This window comes from Myotis davidii, unplaced genomic scaffold (assembly GCF_000327345.1).
Source record: "Myotis davidii unplaced genomic scaffold, ASM32734v1 scaffold810, whole genome shotgun sequence".
Lineage (NCBI taxonomy): Eukaryota > Metazoa > Chordata > Mammalia > Chiroptera > Vespertilionidae > Myotis > Myotis davidii.
Genome location: NW_006282094.1, coordinates 236,547 through 257,902, shown reverse-complemented (window position 1 = coordinate 257,902; position 21,356 = coordinate 236,547). Strand labels below are relative to the sequence as shown.

Sequence of the window (21,356 nt, the reverse complement as noted above, 5' to 3'; positions counted from 1 at the left end):
CAACCCACTCTCCTGCCCTGGGCTTGTGGGGCGGCTGCTGCGGTCTGCCTGCTGTCAGCCCCCAACAGGCTCTCCCGCCAGGAATCGGGGCTGGTGGGGCAACCACAGTGGTGGCCAGAAGTCACGTCCCCAACTGGCCCTCCTGGGGGAGATCCCGGCTGGCTGCAATTCACCAGAAAGATGCAAATTAATCATCACTCCATCACTCTGCCACTCCACTACACTCACAAGCCATGCCCACCAGCCTAATCAGGAGCGAGTATGCAAATTAACCCAACTAAGATGGCAGCAGCCATGGAGCTGGAACAAGCAGGCTTGGGTTGCCCCGGCAATGGAGGAAGCCAAGCTTCCCACCTGCCCTGGCTGGCCCTCAGCTCTGCTCAAAGCTACAAAGTTTCAATTATAGAAGATAGATAAATAAATCCCAATACTTGCTTCCAGCCAGCCATGACCTCCGCTCAAGGAGGTGCTGGGAGCCTGGGTTACCAGGGGCAACCCAGGCTTCCAGCCTGACCTGGGGTCTGCTCAAGGCTACAAAGTTTCAATTATAGAAGATAAATGAAGCCCAGAAAAAAAAGGAGAAGCTGGGAGCTTGGGTCTCCAGGGGGAGTGGCCAGGTTGAAAACAGCCATCAACCCCTCACCCAGGTGACCAGGCACCCTAGAGGGGACCCCCACCCTGATCCAGGACACCCTTCAGGGCAAACCAACCATCCCCCACCCATGCACCAGGCCTCTATCCTATATAATAAAAGGATAATATGCAAATTGACCCTAACAGCACAAAGACTGGGAATGACTGGTCACTATGATACACACTGACCACCAGGGGGCAGATGCTCAATGCAGGAGCTGTGCTCAGCCACAAGCCAGGCTGATGGCTGCCAGCACAACGGTGGTGGTGGAAGCCTCTCCTACCTCCTCAGCAAGCACAATGCCTGGGAATGACTGGTCACTATGACACACACTGACCACCAGGAGGCAGACGTTCAATGCAGGAGCTGCCCCCTGGTGGTCAGTGTGTTCCTACATGGGTAGCTCTGCTCAGCTACAAGCCAGGCTGACAGCTGACAGCACAGCGGTGGTGGCAGGAGCCTCTCCTGCCTCCTCAGCAGCGCTAAGGATATCCGACTGCAGCTTAGACCTGCTCCCCATTGGCAAGTGGACATCCCCTGAGGGCTCCTGAGCTGCCAGAGGGATGTCTGACTGCCAGCTTAGGCCTGATCCCCCTGGAGCAGTCCTAAGCCAGCAAGTGGACATCCCCTGAGAGGTCCCAGACTGGGAGAGGGCACAGGGCATCAGTTGCATCAGGCAGGCAAATTTTTGTACACTGGGCCTCTAGTCCTAATAGCCAGGGGCCATAACGACCAAAACGACTGGATGGAGGACCGAACAGCAGGCTAGGGAGCTGAGGGAGCAGAACAAACGGTCACCATGAGGGGACCCCTGCCTGGATTAGGGGAGTGGCCAGCTTTCAAACCACTGGTGGCCCCTAGCCCAGGCCGGTCAGTGCCCCAGAAGAGACCCCCTCCATGATCAGGGGCATGGGAAGCCTTCAAACCACCAGTGGCCCCTAGCGCGGGGAGGCCTCCTAGCCGAGGACACCCAAGTCTGTTCTGGACCTAGGGCTGCACTCTCCCATGAGCAACTCGAAAACCATCAGTGTTCAACTGCCAGTCTCCAGGAGGTGGGAGTGTGTCCACCATCTACCAAAAAGTAGGACCATCGAACTGTTCACAGTCAGTGCAGGCACAAGTCCGTGGCAGATGGGGTGGAGGCCAGACCAAAACAAAACAGCAGAAACACCCTGCATACCTTGGCGGATGCAGCTGCAGTCCATGCGGGCCTGGGCAGTGTAGAAAGCACTACCATCTCCCAGGTCCTGTGCTGGCACCACCGCCTCGCTCACCCTCAAGCCCCCGAGTCCTGACAGCAAAGTGTGTAGGGTATCCTGCAGGAGTTGTGCCATTCTGGGTGCTTTTGCCCAAAGACATCTTTTGGGATGAATTCAGAGCCACATCTCACTTCCCATGAAACTGGAAGAATCATATAAAAGGAATTTGACAAAAGCTTTCCACATCTCTGTTTATTCTTTTGAATCCATAAAACTACTTTAAAGAAAGCATTTGGGCCACCTAAGGAGAGAATGCACTTTCTGGCCAGAGCATGCAGGATTCTTTTGCCCAACAGGTTAAAGGAAATCAAGAGCTGGCACAGTAGAAATGGACCTGCTGCCCTATGAGGAGACTGCAGGAATGGGGTTGCAGAAATTCCATAAGCCTCTTGCCACCTTCTCCTTTGCAAACCACACCATCCAAATCCACCAGGGCTAGAGGCAACTGGGAGTCGCAGCCGTGGTTTCAGATGCAGTAAGAAAATCCTGGGGGACCTCTGAAAACATCTGCAATTGATTATAAGACTGGTCTTTATTTAAAAAGAAATAAAAAAAACAGCTTTGTTGAGATCTAATTCATATTCTGTACATGTCACCTAAAGTGAACAATGAACTGTTTTTTTAAAATAAATTCAGAGTGGTACAACCATCACCATGCTCAATTTTTAAATATTTTCATGACCCCATCCTCTCCAAAAAAACTTCTACCTACTAGATTCACTTTCCTGATCATCTTACCCAAAATAGATTGCATTTTAAGAGTGGGTAAAGGAAAGTTGAGGGAAGTTAAAATACTGCAAAAAGGATATTGTAAAATGACAAAGCCCAAAATGAAGATCATGTGTTTTCTTTATTTTTAAATATTTTTTATTGATTTTAGAGGGAAAGGGAGAAGGAGAGAGAGATAGAAACATCAATGATAAGAATCACTAATCAGCTGCCTCCCACAAGCCCCCTGCTGGGGATTGAGCCCACAACGCAGGCATGTACTCCTGACCAGAATCAAACCTGGGACCCTTCAGTCCACAGGCAGATGCTCTCTCCATTAAGCCAAACCAGCCAGGGCCATGTGTTTCCTTTAAGTTCTGCGTGGTTTTAATGGTCCCCAAATCTATACTAATAAAAGGGTAGTATGCTAATTAGAGTGGATGTTGTTCCAGACAAAGCCACATCGGCTACAAGGGCAGAGGCTCAGGCAACCATGGGTGGCTGCAAAGGGCTGAGGCTCAGGCCAGCAGTGGCAGCAGCAGTGAGGTAATGGGGGCGGTGCCTTCCCCTGATCTGCCAGATAGACTCCTGCAGAGGGAGGCCAGACTGGGGGCCAAGGCAGAGGCAGTTAGGAGTGATCAGACCAGAAAGGGGTCAAGGTAAGAGCAATCAGGCCGGCTGGGGACCAAGGTAAGGGTGATCAGGCTGGCAGGCAGAGGGGTTAGGGGTCATCAGACAGGCAAGCAGGTGAGCGGTTTGGAGCCAGCAGTCCCAGATTGCAAAGGGGATGTCCGACTGTGAGTTTAGGCCCAATCCCACAGTCCTAAATAGTGTGACTATAAAAATAGAAGGAGCTCTTACCCTTTGCAACTTCATGGACGGACCTGAAGATTTTTATACTAAGTGCAATAGCCAGTCAGAGAAAGACAAGTATCACATGATCTCACTCATATGGCAATTTAATGAAGAAAATAAACTGATGAACAAAACAGATCCAGAGACATTGAGCCATGCAACAGACTGATTTATTTCAGAAGAGATGGGGGAATGGGAAGAGATTAAACAAATAATTTATATGATATGCATAACTCATGGACAATAAATAGTGTTGGGAAGGCCTGTGGAGAGGACCAGATTGGAATGGAGTGAGACAACAAGGGAGGAGGGAAGGGAGACATATATAATACTTTTAACAATAAAGCTTTAAAAATGAAAGTAAAAATAAAAGGCATCCAAACTGAAAAGAAGGAAGCAAAACTGCCATTATTTGCATATGACATTATATTATACATAGAAAATGCTAAAGACTCCACCAGAAACTACTGGATTTAATAAATGAATTCAGCAAAGTAGCAGGGTACAAAATGAACATCTAGAAATCAAAGGCATTTTTATACAACAACTAGAGGCCTGGTGCATGAAATTCATGCACTCAGGGGGTTCCCTCAGCCCAGCCTGCACCCTCTCACAGTCTGGGACCCCTTGGGGTATGTCTGACTGATGGCTTAGGCCTGCTCCCCATGGAGAATGGACCTAAGCTGGCAGTTGGACATCCTTAGTACTGCCATGGAGATAGGAAAGGCTCCCACCACTGCCGCTGCACTCGCCAGCCATGAGCCCAGCTCAGGGCTTCTGGCTGAGTCGTGTTCCCCCCTGTGGGAGCACAGTGACCACCAGGGGGCAGCTCCTGTGTTGAGCATCTACCCCCTTGTAGTCTGCAGTTGTTCCACCTTTCAATTGATTTGCATATTAGCCTTTTATTATATAGGATAATGAATTCTCAGAAAGAGAAACTAAAAACACAATCCCATTTACCATTGCAACAAAGAAAGTAAGTACCTTGGAATAAACTTCACCAAGGAGGCAAAAGACCTGTATTCAGAAAACTACATGACATTAAAAAACTAATAGAGGAAGATACAAAATAATGGAAGAATATACTGTGTTCATGGATTGGAATAAATGAATCATCAAAATGTCTATACTACCCAAAGCAATCTATAGATTCAATGCAATACCTACTAAAATAGCAATGGTATAGTTCACAGATCTCAAACAAATACTCCAAAAATTTACATGGAACAAAATGCTGAATAGCCACAGCAATCTTGAGAAAAAAGAACAAAGATCAAGGGATCACAATACCAGATATCAAGTTATAATACAAAGCCATTGTAATAAAAACAGCCTGGTACTGGCACAAGGACAGTCATATAGATCAATGGAACAGAATATAGATTCCAGAAATCTATCCAAGCCATTATGTTCAATTAATATTTGATAAAGGAGGCAAGAGCATACAATGGAGCAAAGACAATCTCTTAAATAAATGGTCTTGGGAAAATTGAACAGGTATATACAAAAAAAAGAAAAATGAAACTAGCCCATCAACTTACACCATACACAAAAATAAACTCAAAATGGATAAAAGACTTAAATGTCAGTTGTGAAACCCCCAAAATACAAGAAGAATCCATAGGCAGCAAAATATCAGACATCTCTCCTAGCAATATGTTTGCAGATACATCTCGAGAACATATTTGCCAATGATACATCTAATAAGAATTTAATTTCCAAAATATGTAAAGAACTCATACAATTTAACAAAAGAAAGGCAAACAACCCAATTAAAAAATTGGCAAAGGATCTAAATAGACACTTCTTCAAAGAGGACAGGCTGATGGCCAAGAGAAATATGAAAAAATGCTCTAAGTCACTAATCATCAGAAAGATGCAAATTAAAATGATAATAAAGTATCACCTCACACCTGTCAGAATGGCTACCACCAACAAATCAACAAAGGACAAGTGTTAATGAGGATGTGGAGAAAAGGGAACCCTAATACACTGCTGGTGGGAATGCAGTATGGTGGAGCCACTATGGAAAACAGTATGGAGTTTCATAAAAAATTAAAAATGAAACAACCATTTGACCCAATGATCCCACTTCTAATAATATATCCTAAAAAACCCAAAACACCAATTAGACAGAATACATGCACCCCTATGTTCATAACAGTGCTATTTACAATGGCTAAGATCTGGAACTACCCAAGTGCCCATCAGTAGATGAGTGGATAAAAAAGATCTGGTACATTTATAGCATGTAATACTATACAGATGTGAAAAAAGGATTCCTTACCCTTTGAGACAGGATGGAGGGACCTTGAAACTATTATGTTATGTGAAATAAGCCAGTCATAGAAAGATAAGTATCACATGATCTCATTTATATGTGGAATCTAATGAACAAAATAGACCCAGAGACATAGAAACATGGAACAGAATGTGGGATCTCAGAGGGAATGGGCGGGGATGGGAAGAAATTAACCAAAGAAGTTATATGCACATATGCATAACCCATGGACACAGACAATGGTGCCATGAAGGCCTGGGTTGGGGAGCTGGGTGCAGGTTTGAGGTGGGTCAATGAGGAAGGAACAGGGACATCTGTAATACTTTCAACAATAAAGATAAACTTGAAAAATATTCAATGCAATATACATATCATGTATCACAAATTTGTACATTTGAAACCTACATAATTTTATTAACCAATGTCACCCCAATAATTTAATGAAAAAGACAAAAACTTAAAAAAAAGAATTCATAAGGTTTAAATGCACTTAGAAATGGATGAAGTACATTATTCCTGGCAGAAGAGGGCCAGAAGGGGCAGAATATTGGGGATTTAGTCCTGAAGTCAGCTCAGCAAGTGACCCCTTAAATCCTAGCACAATTTTCCCCATTACACCTTTTCATGGATGTATGTTTGCTTTCATTGCTATAAATTGGTTTGTATAAATACTTTCAATCAGATCTGAATAGCCAGCTAAAATCAAAAGCACACACTGATGATACAGAATTGATCACCTCTTTCACAAAACAGCAGTTTTCATAATTCAGCTAAGACTGGCTTCTTGAGATGGTTTCTTGTGGGAATTACTGGCAGCTTTGTGCATCTACCATACTTCTCTAAGCAAATGACTGAGGTGGGGGAAGGTAGAGATTTACAGACACTAATGGGACCCCCTTGATGTGAGACCTAAGATGCTTCCCTGAGCAACAGGCTGCCTTTGTAAGTAGAACTACCCCTTGATTTGTCAGTATGTAAACAAGCCTATAGGGTGTTTGACATGCATCAAGCTCAGGACACGTGGTCATGGAAGGGAAACCTACAGAGTCAGGAGGGATAAGGAGAAAGATAACTTGTTGCCTCAGGAAGTCTGGATAATAATTTTTAAAAAGTCAATTATGTTTGCACTGAGAAAGTTTAATATTTTCACAAAAGCTCAATTTTTAATGCTATTTTGTGAATAAAAATGTTAAGATTACTTGCCCTTCCTTGTGCTCTGAATACACAAGCAGAGGATGGGAAGTGTGCCAGGTTAGAGCTGGAGAGGGACTCAAAATGAATATTGGTGGTGACTTCTCGGTGAAGGTGGTGACGATATACAATGCAGATGGCTAACCAGCAACCTCTCACACACCATAGAAGACACAAGCTCCAGATGCCTGCCCCTCCCCAGGCAGCTGGGTTAGGGCCCCAGAAGGATTCTGGTGAGTCACTGAACAGCCTGCCAGAGTGCCACACACCTCCTTCCCTCCACGATGAATTCCTGCAGCAACATGAGGTTTTATCCCTGCCATCCCATTTTTGCAGACCATGTTGGCCTACAGAAATGCTTTTTCTTTTTACCCATACCAGTAAAATACTTAATCTTTTCATATACATGGTCTCATTTCATATTTAAAATGACCCTGAGTTGGATGCTGCCCAGACTTTTTACAGAGGCTGAGAGAAAAATACTTAACCCGCCCTGAGTGCTGAGACCATTACTGGGAAGCCAAGATAGAACCCATGTCTATAAAACTTGTTCTATTTCCCTCCAATTTTAGGTGACTCAATCATAATATATGCTTTGAAGGCCAAAAGCTTACAGGGTGAAGAATTACTTTTCTAATATATCACTCATTCTGAACGTTTCTAGAGCTTTTCTCACATAATCGCCTCATTGTTTCCCATTTCTTTTTCACTAGGTCCAAAGAGCCTCCCCATCCTGAGGGGTAGGGGCAGCTTGGCTGCATGCTGTGCTAGTGATGGCAGGTCTAGCCTCCCACTGGACCTACTTCTGGGCCCTACTTTTGGGTTTTCCTTGCCCTTTCTCACCACTTCTCCTCTTTCTCCTGGCATCACCCAGCTCAGTCGACACCTGTATTGCCTCCCTTCATCTATCAGTAACTGGGGCACCATGGTCCTCAGGACTCAGCAGCTAGGGCTGCATGGCTTTTAAAAGCAGGTCAAGATTTTCCAGAGCTTGCTGAGATGCAGCATGAGAATAGCATGCTGACAACAGTGCCCACAGTGGGGACAACTGTAGGCAATGCTGTGATTCATGCATGAGGTTGGGGGTCATTTTGTACCAAGGCTGTACAGGCAGCTGCTCTCAGCATTCCTAAAACTGGTGCCAACTCTCCCCCTGACATCCCAGGAAATCCACCTGGAAGATATCTGAGCACTCATTCACTAAGTGGCCCACCCAGATGCAAGGCATAGTTGTTTTGGGGAAAAGTACTAACTCATTGTTTGAATCACATCTTACAACTTGATATTTATTTTGCCATTTATGAAAACCCAAAAGAATGGTCTAACAGGGCTTTTTCACAGCACACAGATGGCTTTCTCATTACTCATTCTTTCTCAACCTGTGGTTCAAAAGTTTGTTTTTCACAGCTGACCCCAAAGTTACAGAAACTCCTTACTCCCCCCTGTCTTCTGAAGTACTGGTGTCTCTTGATAAATAGTAGTTTCAATGGAGATGATAAAGAAACATTATTCATGTTGCAGTGGGCTTCTGATTTTACCTTGAACCATTAGCTTTAACCCACAGCTCATTCATTCTATACATCAGGAGTAAGGAAATGGTTTCAGCCCAGGACACTCCAGAAGACCCCCATCAGCATGTCTGAGAGCTGTTCTTTTGAGCAGAACCCTCCCTCCCACCCCCGTACCTATAATACCTGTGCACACAAAAGTTTAGGTAACTTTAATTTTTATAAAAGATACACACTTTGGAGTTTCAAAAGATAACCTTAAAGAGACTTGTAAACATTTTTCACCATTGAAGAAAATAATCTTTAATCTTTAAAAATAACTTGTATGTGATAAACTGAGTTGATAGGTGCCAGATATGATCATTGAACTAGGGAAAGGGAATGCCATATGAATAAATACCATATATTTTTTTCCTTAAAGAAGGCACACCTCAGGGGTGGTCAGGCTTAATTACTTCTGCTACATATGTCTAAACCTATATAATAAAAGTGTAGTATGCAAATTGTCCCCTTGACTGGAGTTCTTCTGGGAGTTCGACCAGGGGGTGGGGGCGGGGCCAGCTGGGGGAACGGAGGGAGGCCCTGGCCAGTGGCTGTGGCAGGCAGGTGGCCAGGGGAAGGGTGGGAGTGCCCAGCTGGCAGCTGGCAGCCACTAGGGACCCTACCAGTGCACAAATTTCATGCACTGGGCCTCTAGTAAAAATATGAAAATTTTGTCCAAAGGCAGTACATGTGTAAAGAGACCATAAGCACAGGAAAATACATTCATGGTCCCAAGTCCTAGTTCCCACCAATCTCTTTCTCTTAAAACCATGCATTAATTGTCCCCCAGGGACATAAAAGAGTAAAATATGTATTAATACTAAGTACCAAATTACAATTTTTTTATTGATGAGAGAGAGAGAGAGAGAGAGAGAGAGAGAGAGAGAGAGAGAGAGAAAGGAAGGAAGAAAAACACCGATTGTTTTTTCACATATTTATGCATTCATTGGTTGATTTTTGTATGTGCCCTGACTGGGGATCGAACCCGAAACCTTGGTGCATCAGGACGATACTCCAACCAACTGAGGTGTGTTATTTTTCCAGAGCCACAAAATATTAAGAACCTAATATTTGAGTGTAAGTAATACTACACTTAAAAGTGTGGTATTTATTCATTACTTATATTTTGAAGCATCGGGGCGTCACAATCACCGAGATTCATATTTGACACAGTCCTTCCCATATCCCATCCTGAGAGTGCTAGGGCTGCATGGCTTTTAAAGGCAGCCCAAGATTTTCCAGAGCTCAGCAGCTGTGTCAATACATTAAGGCCAGAGAACATTTCTGGGTAGCAAAGGGGCTTAAACTTCAGCAACCTACTGAAAGACAGAAGGAATAATTTGGCAACAGGTGGAAAATAAATGGACCTCTTCTAACCAAGAGAGAAGGCACTTTTTACACTTGCCAAAGCTGAGAATGTTGCCAGCCTCCTGCAGAAAGCCTCATATGTTCTGGGACTTTGAAACACATCTGGAACAGAGGGGTCACTCTTCAGTGCCCTTGAACATCAATCACATTTGGCTCCTTGGCCTCTGCTCTCTGCTCTGCCTGGAGGGTCCCTCTGTGCATCTTCTGCTGCAGGGCCACAAAAATGTCAAATAAAATCCTAAATGACAATTTCTGCACTAATATAACATACCCTGTCTGTGATCTCTAATCTTTAATCAATTATACACATGGATTTGCTGCTTTAAAACCCTCAACATTTTCTTATTGTTTAATGGATTAAGTGCAAATTCGGGCATTCAAGATCTTTCTCAGTCTGGCCCTCATGCTGTTTTTCAGGTCTTGTTTCCAATTGCTTTCTTACATGACACGTGAGGCCAAAAATTTGCTTGTTAGTGTTCACCTAACCACCATTTGCACCTGCTTCTGTGACGCCTTTGCTCAAGCTGCTCCTGTGCTTTGACAGTTGTTTGTGGGAAGCGTCAAGTGACTTAATCAGGTAAAATGCAAGCGTGAAAGCAGGGAAGTGGTTCTTCTGAAGCTGCTTTCTTTCTGTAAGTTTCCCACACCACAGAATCATCAATCATATTATGTCCCACAAGACAAATCTTGAAAGAATAAAGCTCAATTGACCTCAAGCCACATATTCTTAACTAATAGAACATCCTTGTATCAGCTCACAAGAAGACAGACTGTAAGGTACCAATTTTGCAAGACTGCTTGCCCCTGGTAATTACACTAAAAATAAATGAAGGCAGCCAACTGGCAAAATTGCCTGTTCCTTTAGAAAATACATTTCATGTTCCTTTAAGCTTCATTGTCAATGGTTGGCTTAGATAAATGAGAGGCTTCCAGCAGCTTTTGCCCAAGACCAGATTTGACAAATGTGGCATTATTTTGGCAGACTTAAGGCCCTGATTCAGTCCTCAAATATCTGGCACTGTACATGAACTTCTGAACCTGACCTAAAGCTTTTATGGGCTTTAAATTTTTCAAGCAATTGCATCATTCAGCAGTTGTGATGGCCCTGTGATGACATTGTTATTTATCAGCTGCCCAAATACCACAATGCATTTAAGGGCAATTGACATAAATCAGCACAGACCAGGGCAGTAAGAAATGGCTCATCATTCAGATCCATTCAAAAGCATACAGGTTGTTACTGTAGTTCATTTAAGTTGAAAACACATGAGAGAGAAAGGAGAGAGAGAGAGAGAGAGAGAGAGAGAGAGATGTCACAAATTCAGAAAGCTATGAAGAGTAATTTGTGAATTTTCATCAAATAGCATATGCTCTGAGCAATTTATTCCCAAGTGTTTTCAGAGGTAACTTGTTAGTTATAGAGTTTCTTCCTTTTCTTTTTAAACTTCTGTTTCAGTAGAATAAGATCAAGAAAATAAACAAAACTATTATTAGGGTTTTGCTTTTTACATCAAATCACCAATATTTCCATTTGTCCAATATAATATTGGAAAGATAAAATACACGTACCTGTGTCTAAAAATTTCAATGGAGAATGTGTTTAATGTTTAAATGAAATGTTATATTATTTATATTATTGCTAAATCTAATGTCATACATTTTCAATGTCTTGGTTAATATGGGACAATCTTTTTAATGAGACACACACCAAAATACAATAAAAGGGATTAAAAGAATTCAGGGAACAAAAAGAAGGAAACCAATTTTGTAATTCTACTTGTAAAATCAGAATGAAAAAGATATTCATATATATATGAATCGTTTATCTTTACTTAGACCAATTCAAATGTTAAGAAACAATCTGGAAGACTCTTCAAGTTCATCAATGATTAATAGGAAATTAACATTCAGAATAAAAATTTTCCCTCTTCCTCAAACAGACAGAATACAAAGGCTTTTCTTACTAAATCCAAGGTAATCAAATAATAGAAGATTGCTTATTTTTAAGTGGCAAGCTGTGATAGACAACATGGAAAAATATGAATTAATACAGGTATAGGAGACTATATTTCCATAAGTCTTTGTTTTGCTGATATTGTAAATACAAACTTAGCAGAAATGTTTCAAACCTGAGCAATCAAATTAAAATAGTTTGCCTAAAATATCTTCTAAATTAGACTTTTCTTAAGAGAAACAGTATGTTTGACCTACTTTAATTTTAAGTAAAGTCATCAGTTCTCAAAGTATGAGAAACAGATAAAGACTTCTCTTCCTTGGAATTCACTCTGTTGTGCCAGTATTGCAAATAGCACATTTGCAATGCCACTCATTCCCACTTGTAATTGATAATTTTATGTGTCAATGTGACTGGGTCCTGGTGCACATATGTAGTCAAACACTGTTCTGTAAATTTCTGTGAGGGTGTTTTTGGATGAGATTAACATTTAAATTGATAACTTTGAGTAAAACCGATTGCCCTCCATAATGCCAGTGGGCCTCATCCAATCAGCTAGAGACCTCATCAGAACAAAAGACTGACCTCCTCCTGAGCAAGAGAGAATTCTGCCAGCAGACAGCCTTCAGACTTTAAGTACTGCACTGGGTCTCCAGTCTGCTGACCCATCCTGAAGATTTTAAACTTAACAGCCTTCATAATCAACTGAGACTATTCTTTAAAATAAATCTCCTTCTATGTTTACCCATCTCTAGAAAACCCTGACTAATACAGCAATTATCTGAATAGTTATTCACTCTACATCCTCTGTACACATCTTGCTTTCGTCTACATCAGCGATTTTCAATCTTTTCCATCTCATGACATGCATAGAATAATTCTGACAAAAAATAGGTATAATTTTGATTTATTCACACTGCGTGGCTATTGTTGGCTATTGTCACTTTTTTAAATTTGACAATCTAAGGGAAAAGAGGTCAGTGTCTCTGACTAAGTAGTCAGGTATTGCATGTTTTTGTTTTGTTTGGTTTGGTTTGGTTTGGTTTGGTGTGGTTTGGTGTGTGTGTGTGTGTGTGTGTGTGTGTGTGTGTGTGTGTTCATTCCTCTTTATTGTACTTTTTAAATCTTTATTATTGAAAGTATTACATATGTCCACTTTTTCCCCCATTGATCCTCTCCAGCTCACCCCTGTCCCCTGCCCCAGGCCTTCACTACCCTATTGTCTGTGCCCATGGGTTATGCATATAAGGTATTGCATGTTTTTAAAATTCTCTTTTGTGCCAATTTTAAATAGGTTTATTTAAGATACTGCATTTTCCACTTTACAATACAGTTATAAAGTGCATTATATTTCCTTTCCCTGTGCACAGTCCACATTCAAGTATCAAGAATGCCCAGTTATTTACTATATAGCAGCTCAACTTTTAAAACTGCCATGGAATTTGCTACAAATTTGGGTCCTTCAATATTTTGTGTGGTACAATGCTAGATCTATGCTCAAAGCTGCCTTAATCAACTTCTTCAATGGTGGGCCCAGAGGAGGCACCATCATACGGAGGAGCTCGCCACCATGGAAGCCCCCAGGCATTCCTCCTGGCATGCCTCCTGCACTCTGGTACAGTTTGGTAATGATGGGGTTGCAGGCTTTTTCCAACTCTTTCTGCTGATGTTCAAATTCTTCCTTTTCTGAAGTGTGGTTCTTACCAAGCCTGTTGATGATTTAATTGCACTTGTCAAGAATCTTCTGTTTGTCCTCATTGATCTTGCCTTGAAATTTTTCCTCTTCAATAGTTGCTTTCATGTTGAATACATAGGATTCAAGTGAATTCTTGGAAGTCACCTTGTCCCACTGTTTCTCATCTTTGGCTTTGTGCTTCTCAGCTTCTTGGACCATGCGCTTAATGTCTTCCTTGCTCTGATGACTCTTGTCATTAGTGATGGTAATCTCGTTCTCTTTTCCAGTCCTCTTATCCACAGCAGAGACATTGAGGATGCCATTGGCATCAATATCAAAAGTAACTTCAATCTGAGGAACACCACAAGGTGCAGGGGGTATGCCTGTGAGTTCAAACTTGTCAAGCAGGTTGTTATCCTTGGTCATGGCACACTCACCTTCGTAAACCTGGATGAGCACCCCAGGCTGGTTGTCAGAGTAGGTGGTGAAGGTCTGCATTTGCTTAGTGGGGATGGTGGTGGTGTGCTTGATCAGGACAGTCATGACACCGTCAGCCATCTCAATACCAAGGGAAACAGGTGTGACATCCATTCAGCAGCAGCAGATCTTGGACATTTTCAGATCTGTCTCCAGAGAGAATGGCTGCCTGGACAGCTGCACCATAAGTGACAGCCCCTTCAGGGTTGATCCTCTTATTCAACTCTTTTCCATTGAAGAAGTCCTGTAGGATTTTCTGAATCTTGGAGATACGAGTAGAGCCACCCACTAGGACAATATCATGGATCTGGGACTTGTCAAGCTTGGCATCCCGAAGGGCTTTCTCTACAGGGTCCAGGGTGCCACAGAAAAGGTCAGCATTCAGTTCTTCAAATCAGGCATGGGTGATAGAGGTATAGAAGTTGATTCCTTCATAGAGCAAATCAATCTCAATACTGGCCTGGGTGCTGGAAGAGAGAGTATGCTTAGTACATTCACAACCAGTATGAAGGCTGAGTCATTGCAGTAAGCAGGTACTGTGACAACAGCATTGGTAACAGTCTTCCCAAGGTAGGCTTCTGTGATTTCCTCCATCTTTGTCAAAACCATGGATGACACCTCTTCTGGATAAAAGCTTTTTGTCTCTCCCTTGTATTCTACTTGGACCTTCGGCCTGCCAGCATCATTCACCACCATGAAAGGCCAATGCTTCTTGTCAGACTGGACAACAGCATAATCAAATCTATGTCCAATCAAGCACGTGGCATCAAAGACTGTGTTGGTAGGATTCATTGCTACTTGATTCTTTGCAGCATCACCGATCAATCATTCAGTATCAGTAAAGGCAACATAACTCGGGGTGGTTCGGTTTCCCTGATCATTGGCAATTATTTCCACTTTTCCATGCTGGAATACACCCACACAAGAGTAGATGATGCCAAGATCAATGCCAACTGCAAGGTACCTTAGACATGGTTGCTGGTGGGCACGCTCGGCTGGCACAGACTGGCCAGAACTGGTGTCCCCTCGTTCAATCTGTTTTTAAAATTCTTGCAGTACCCTATTGAAAATCTCTGATCTATATGAATAACATAATTTTATGTTTGCACATTTAATTCTGATAGTTAGCATTCACTTTCTTGGCCACAAAGTTATATAGCTATTTACTCAGACCTTTAAAAAAAAAACCTACTCTGATTCCTGTGGTGTATGCAGTTAAGTCCTTTAAAGCCCCTTAAGCACGAAGGGAAATAGTCTTCTCTGAGCAGGGAAAGGATACTGAAGCTTTTAGTAAAAGGTAGGATGATAAAAGCTAGTCAGTTTTCAGAGTGGCTTCTCTCTCCTGGGGCCACATCTATGATTTGAAATTAATTCCAAGATGAGACTCATCCACATACAAATGTAAAGCTAAGGATAGCCTATTTTAGATGATCTCCTGATCCTCTCCACTGATTATGAAACACATTGTTTCAATCAAGTTCCTTTTAATAATAAAGAAATATGAGAAAAATTATCGATGAAGACAGGCCCCAATGCAATCCAAATCTAGCAGATATGATATCTCTAACCCATTCTCTCATCTCTCATTTTAAGAGGGAGAAAATCATGATAGAGCAGAAGGTTGAAAACTTGTTTTGGGGGCAAAGGGCATTTTCACGTTCTTTGCTTTTTCCAGAGTGAATGGAGCAAACATGCTCTAATTTCAAAGACTGATTTCATTCTGACAAAGAAAACAGTTCAACAGCCAATCATATGATTACATCTATCAATAGCTTTTTTTTAAAAAATATATTTTATTGATTTTTTACAGAGAGGAAAGGAGAGAGATAGAGAGTCAGAAACATCGATGAGAGAGAAACATCGACCAGCTGCCTCCTGCACACTCCCCACTGGGGATGTGCCCGCAACCCAGGTACATGCCCTTGACCGGAATCGAACCTGGGACCTTTCAGTCCGCAGGCCGACACTCTATCCACTGAGCCAAACCGGTTTCGGCTATCAATAGCTTTTAATGCCAATGGTCATGAGGTGGTGTTGGACTTTAGATTCTTTAACTAGATTGGAAATGATTGGTTTATAATTGAAAACATCCTTTTTCATCCAGAAAGTTTCAAATAAGGTTATAAGTCACAAGACTTGCAATGAAATAGTCTTTTAATGGGAATTTTAAAAGGCAGAACAAACAAAACAAAATGAAAACAAAGTACACTTCTGTCAATTGCTGTGTTTCATTATGCAGAAATACCTAGAAAATCAAATGCACCAATCTGAGGTATTCTGGTTAGCTTGGTGCATTCTGAAGTTTAACCTTTTTGCCTTCAAGCTTTATTAATGAAAATTTATCCAAAATACAACCAGCCTATTTTCCTGCTAAGTATGGTTAACAATTTCTCTTGTTCTAGTCACTGACTTAGACCATTGCTTTGGTAGCATTACTTAATACATTATTTTGACATACTGACCTCTCACCTTCACCTTCCTCAGTGACTTCAGTTACTGATCCTCTTTTTGAGCATTTTTGTGAAGTGCCCTAAGGTTGAAAAAATAAATAAGCCCTGCCCAGTGTTTTCAGTGGTTAGAGCATTGGCCAGTGGACCAAAGGGTTAGATTAAAATACCAATGGCACACTTCACAGATCTAGAAAAAATACTCCAAAAATTCATATGGAACCAAAAAGACCCTGAATGGTTGAAGAAATCTTGAGAAAGAAGAACAAAGTTCAAGGGATCACAATACCAGATATCAAGTTATACTACAAAGCCACTGTAATCATATCAGCCTGGAACTGGCACAAGAACAGGCATATAGATAAATGCAACAGAACAGAGAACCCAGAAAATGACCCAAGCCATTACGCTCAATTAATATTTGACAAAAGAGGCAAGAGCACACAATGGAGTCAAGACAGTCTCTTCAATAAATGGTGTTGGGAAAATTGGGTAGGTACATGCAAGAAAATGACACTAGACCACCAACTTACACCATACACAAAATAAACTCAAAATGGATAAAAGAATTAAATGTAGATTGTGAAACCATAAAAATCCTATTAAAAATATAGGCAACAAAATCTCAGACATCTCTCCTAGCAATATCTTTATGGATACCTCTCCTAAGGCAAGGGAAACAAAGAAGAAAATTAATAAATAAGACTACATCAAAATACAAAGCTTCTGCATAGCAAAAGAAACCATCAACCAAATGAAAACAGAGGCCACTATATGGGAGAATATATTTGCCAATGATACATCTGATAAGAGGTTAATATAAAAAAATATGAGGAACTCATACAACTTAACAAAAGGAGGACAAATAATCCAATTTAAAATAGTCAAAGCACCTAGAACTTCTCCAAAGTGGACAAATAGATGGCCAAGAAACATGAAGAAAATGTTCAAAGTCACTAATCATCAGAGAGATGCAAACTAAAACTCCAATGATGTATCACCTCACATTTGTCAGAATGGCTACCATCAACAAAACACAAGTGCTGGCAAAGATTGGAGAAAAAGGAACACTAGTACACTGCTGGTGGAGCCACTCTGGAAATCAGTATTAAGTGTCCTCAAAAATTTAACAATAGAACTGTCTTTTGACACAGTGATCTCCACTTCTGGGACCATACTGTAAGAATTCTGAAACGCCAATCAGAAAAATAGACGCACCCCAATGTTCATAACAGCGTTATTTACAATAGCTAAGATCTGGAAACAGTCCAACTGCCAATCGGTAGCTCAGTGGATAAAAAAAGCTGCAGTGCATTTACACAATGGAATACTACATGGCTATAAAAAGGTAGTTTTCTTAATCTTTGAGAAAGCATGAATTGACCTGGAGAGTATTATGGGAAGCCAAATAATCCAGTTACAGAAAGACAAATACTATATTATCTCATTAATATATGGAATCTAATGAACAAAATAAACTGATAAACAAGATGAATCCAGAAGCATGAATACATGGAACAGACTGGCTAGTTCCCCAGGGGAGAGGGAATGGGTAACTATATAAAGAAGTTGAGGGATTGGCTAAAGAACATAGATGCATACCTCATGGACATGGACAACAGTTTGGTGAAGGCTAATGGAAAGGGTTCATGGGGTGGATGGAAATGGGCAATGGAGGGGAAGAGGGGGATACCTGCAATAATACCACCATTAAAAAATTTTTAAAAATAAAAAAATAAAAAGAGAGAACCAAGATGGTGGCATAAGTAAATGCCAGTACTTGTCGACACCCACAGCCATATCAAAATTACAACTAAAATACAGAACAACAATCATTCAAAACTGCCTAAAATCTGGCTGAATGGAAGTCCTACAATTAAAGTAAGAAAAAGAAAGCAAATTGAGACTGGTAGGAGGGATGGAGGCACAGATGGACTGGTCCTGCACTCAGTGTGGTGTTTTTCAATCGTGAGGGATACCTTGGCTGTAGAGGTCCCTCATGATGAGCACGGGGTCCCAGTCCCACAACACATCTCCAGCTCTTGGTTGCAGAGTTGGGAAGAGAAGCCCCCATAGCCATGGCCTGTAAAAGCAGGGATTGTGCCTAAGTAACGTGGAGACTGCTGGATTCCCAGGCAGTTCCTCTTAAAGGGCCAGCACACAAATTTACAGGGTCCCTCTGAACTCCAGCACTGTGGCAGCAGGTTGGGGGATCCAAGGACGTATGGGGAGAAACTTGATTATCTGGCATCGGAACAAGAACTAGAGGGCAGCTTTCTCCTAGATAATGATGCTCACAGGAGTCATTGTTCCTATGCTGAGACCGCTCTCATTGCAGAGCTGACAGGCAGCCAGATCTGAGTTTCCATCAACCTTGCTCCACTCTGGTGATTCCCTAAGACTCAGCCCCATCTAATTTGCAGCCTCATTCAATCTATTTGCAATGGCTTTTCCATATGAATTGCCTGTCCTGGCTCAAGCTTCGGACTTTCCTAAAATCTCTCAAACAAGCAGCAGCTGGTGTCAGCATGACATGGCACTAGCAGCAGCCTACCTTGCTTCACAAGTTGGCCTCTCCTGGGCATTTCCAAATGCAACACAAGTAGAAGCCATTTACAGATTGCTCTGTATCTCCTGCCAGGTGGCCCTAGGTGGCTGACTTTATACTTCCCAGGGGGCCCAAGAGCCAGTGCAACCAGTGGACAGCTTCAGACCATGCCAGATTACAATTCAACACATTCACAAGCGACACACTCAAGGGGCAGACTCAGTGAACACCAAAGCCCCAGTGAAGCAAGTCCTGCACAACAGCTCTTCCACTGCACAGCAACTCTTCCTACACAGCAGCTCTTCCACTGTAGTCACAGCTGGTCCTCACAGCCAATTGGCCTGGAGGACAACTTCTCACAGTGATGCCAATAGCAATCAAAACTCAAATATAATAAGACGGTTAACACAGCCCACACAGGGGCACACCTAGAGTGCACAGCTCAGGTGACTGGGGAGGCTGAGTCACTGAGCACTACAGGACATCTACTACACAAGACCACTCTTCCAATTCCAGGAGATAGAGCAGCTCTATTTAATACATAAAAACAAACACAGGGAAGCAGCCAAAATGCGGAGACAAAGAAACATGTCACAAATGAAAGAACAGAAGAAATCTCCAAACAAAGAACTAAATGAGATGGAAATAAACAAACTACTAGATACAGAATTCAAAACAATGGTTATAAGGTTGCTCAAGGACCTTGATGAGAACTTGAATGGACTTAATGAGAATTTCAAGGAACTTACTGAGAATGTAAATGACATGAAAAAGGACCAGGAAGAAATTAAGCATACACTAACTGAAATAAAGAATAATTTACAGGGACTCACAGTAGAGGATGCTGAGAATAATATCAATGATTTGGAATATGAGGAAGCAAAAAACACCCAATCAGAAGAACAAAAAGAAAAAAGAGTCCAAAAATATGAACATAGTGTAAGGAGCCCATGAGACAACTTCAAGTATACCAATATTTGTGTTATCGGGGGTGCCAGAAGAAGGAGAGAGAGAGAGCAAGATATTGAAAACCTATTTGAATACATAATGACAGAAAACTTCCCCTTCCTGATGAAAAATATAGGTATATAAGTCCAGGAAGCCCAGAGTCCCAAACAAGAGGAACCAAAAGAGGTCTGCATCAAGACACATCATAATTAAAATGCCAAGGTTTAAAGACAAAGAGAGAATCTTAAAAGCAGCAAGAGAAAAGCAATTAGTTACCTACAAAGGAGGGCCCATATGACTATCAGCTGATTTCTCCACAGAAACTTTATAGGCCAGAAGGGAGTGGCAATAAATATTCAAAGTGATGAATAGCAAAGACCCACAACCAAGATTACTCTACCCAGAAAAGATTTCATTTAGAATTGAGGTTCAGATAAAGAGAATCACAGATAAGAAAAAGCTAAGAGTTCATCACCACCAAACTAGTATTACATGAAGTTTTGAAGGGTATTCTGAAGGAGAAGGAGAAGGAGGAGGAGAAGAGATAAATAATATGAGCAATAAAAACATCTTTCAACAATTTAATCTAAAAATCAAAATAAACAAATGAGGAATCTAATGAACAAAATAAAGTGATGGATAAAATAGAACCAAAGGCACGGAAACATGGAACAGATTGATGGATCTCAGAGGGAAGGGTGGGCAGGGAGAGATTAACCAAAGTACTTATATGCATATATGCATTATATATGGACACAGACAATAGGGTGGTGAAAACCTGGGTCAGGGCAGGAACTGGGTGGAAGGAGACAATGGGGAGAAAAAAGTAGGACATCTGTAATACTCTCCACAATAAAGATTTTTTTATAAAAGGAAAACACTTCAATTACCACTTTATAATGAGATTCAATTACTAGTACTTTTGGCAAAGTTTTTTGCACTACTTTGGGAACATCATTTGCTGACAATTAACCAGGTTCCTTGGAAATAAAACTGCTCAAAATTCATTTGGAGCAATGATATCTTTAGTCAACATTTTTCAGCTATAATTATAATGAACTAAGATAATTGACTTTTTAGAAATAATATATTAGCTTATAGCATCCTATCTAATAAAAGTGAAACATGGTAATTAGCCGTACCTCTGCTACCCTTCCCATTGGTTAATCAGGGCGATATGCAAATTAACTGCCAGCCAAGATGGCGGCCGGGAGCCCGGCAGCTTGAAGCGAACATGAGGCTTGCTTGCTTCAGTGATGGAGGAAGTGAACATCACTGAAGTTCCCCGACTGCCTTGCCGGCCTCTGAGCTTTCAGTTTGAAACATTGTAACAAATATAGAAGCTAAACAAAACCCCAGAAACCTGCTTTCAGCCAGCCGGGATCTCAGAGCTGGAGTTGAAACAGTGTTTCGATTATAGAACCCAAACAAACCAGATACCTGCTTTCAGCAGCCGAGTCC

General features: G+C 41.7%; 1 protein-coding gene and 1 pseudogene across 1 annotated transcript in view; both read right to left on the bottom strand.

Annotated features, from left to right (window-relative positions):
• The window catches only part of LOC102772611 (serine/threonine-protein kinase DCLK1), a 274,904-nt gene that overhangs the window by 61,231 nt on the left and 192,317 nt on the right, over positions 1-21,356 (bottom strand). The gene's annotated exons all lie outside the window — the stretch shown is intronic.
• On the bottom strand, positions 13,129-14,744 carry LOC102772030 (annotated as a pseudogene).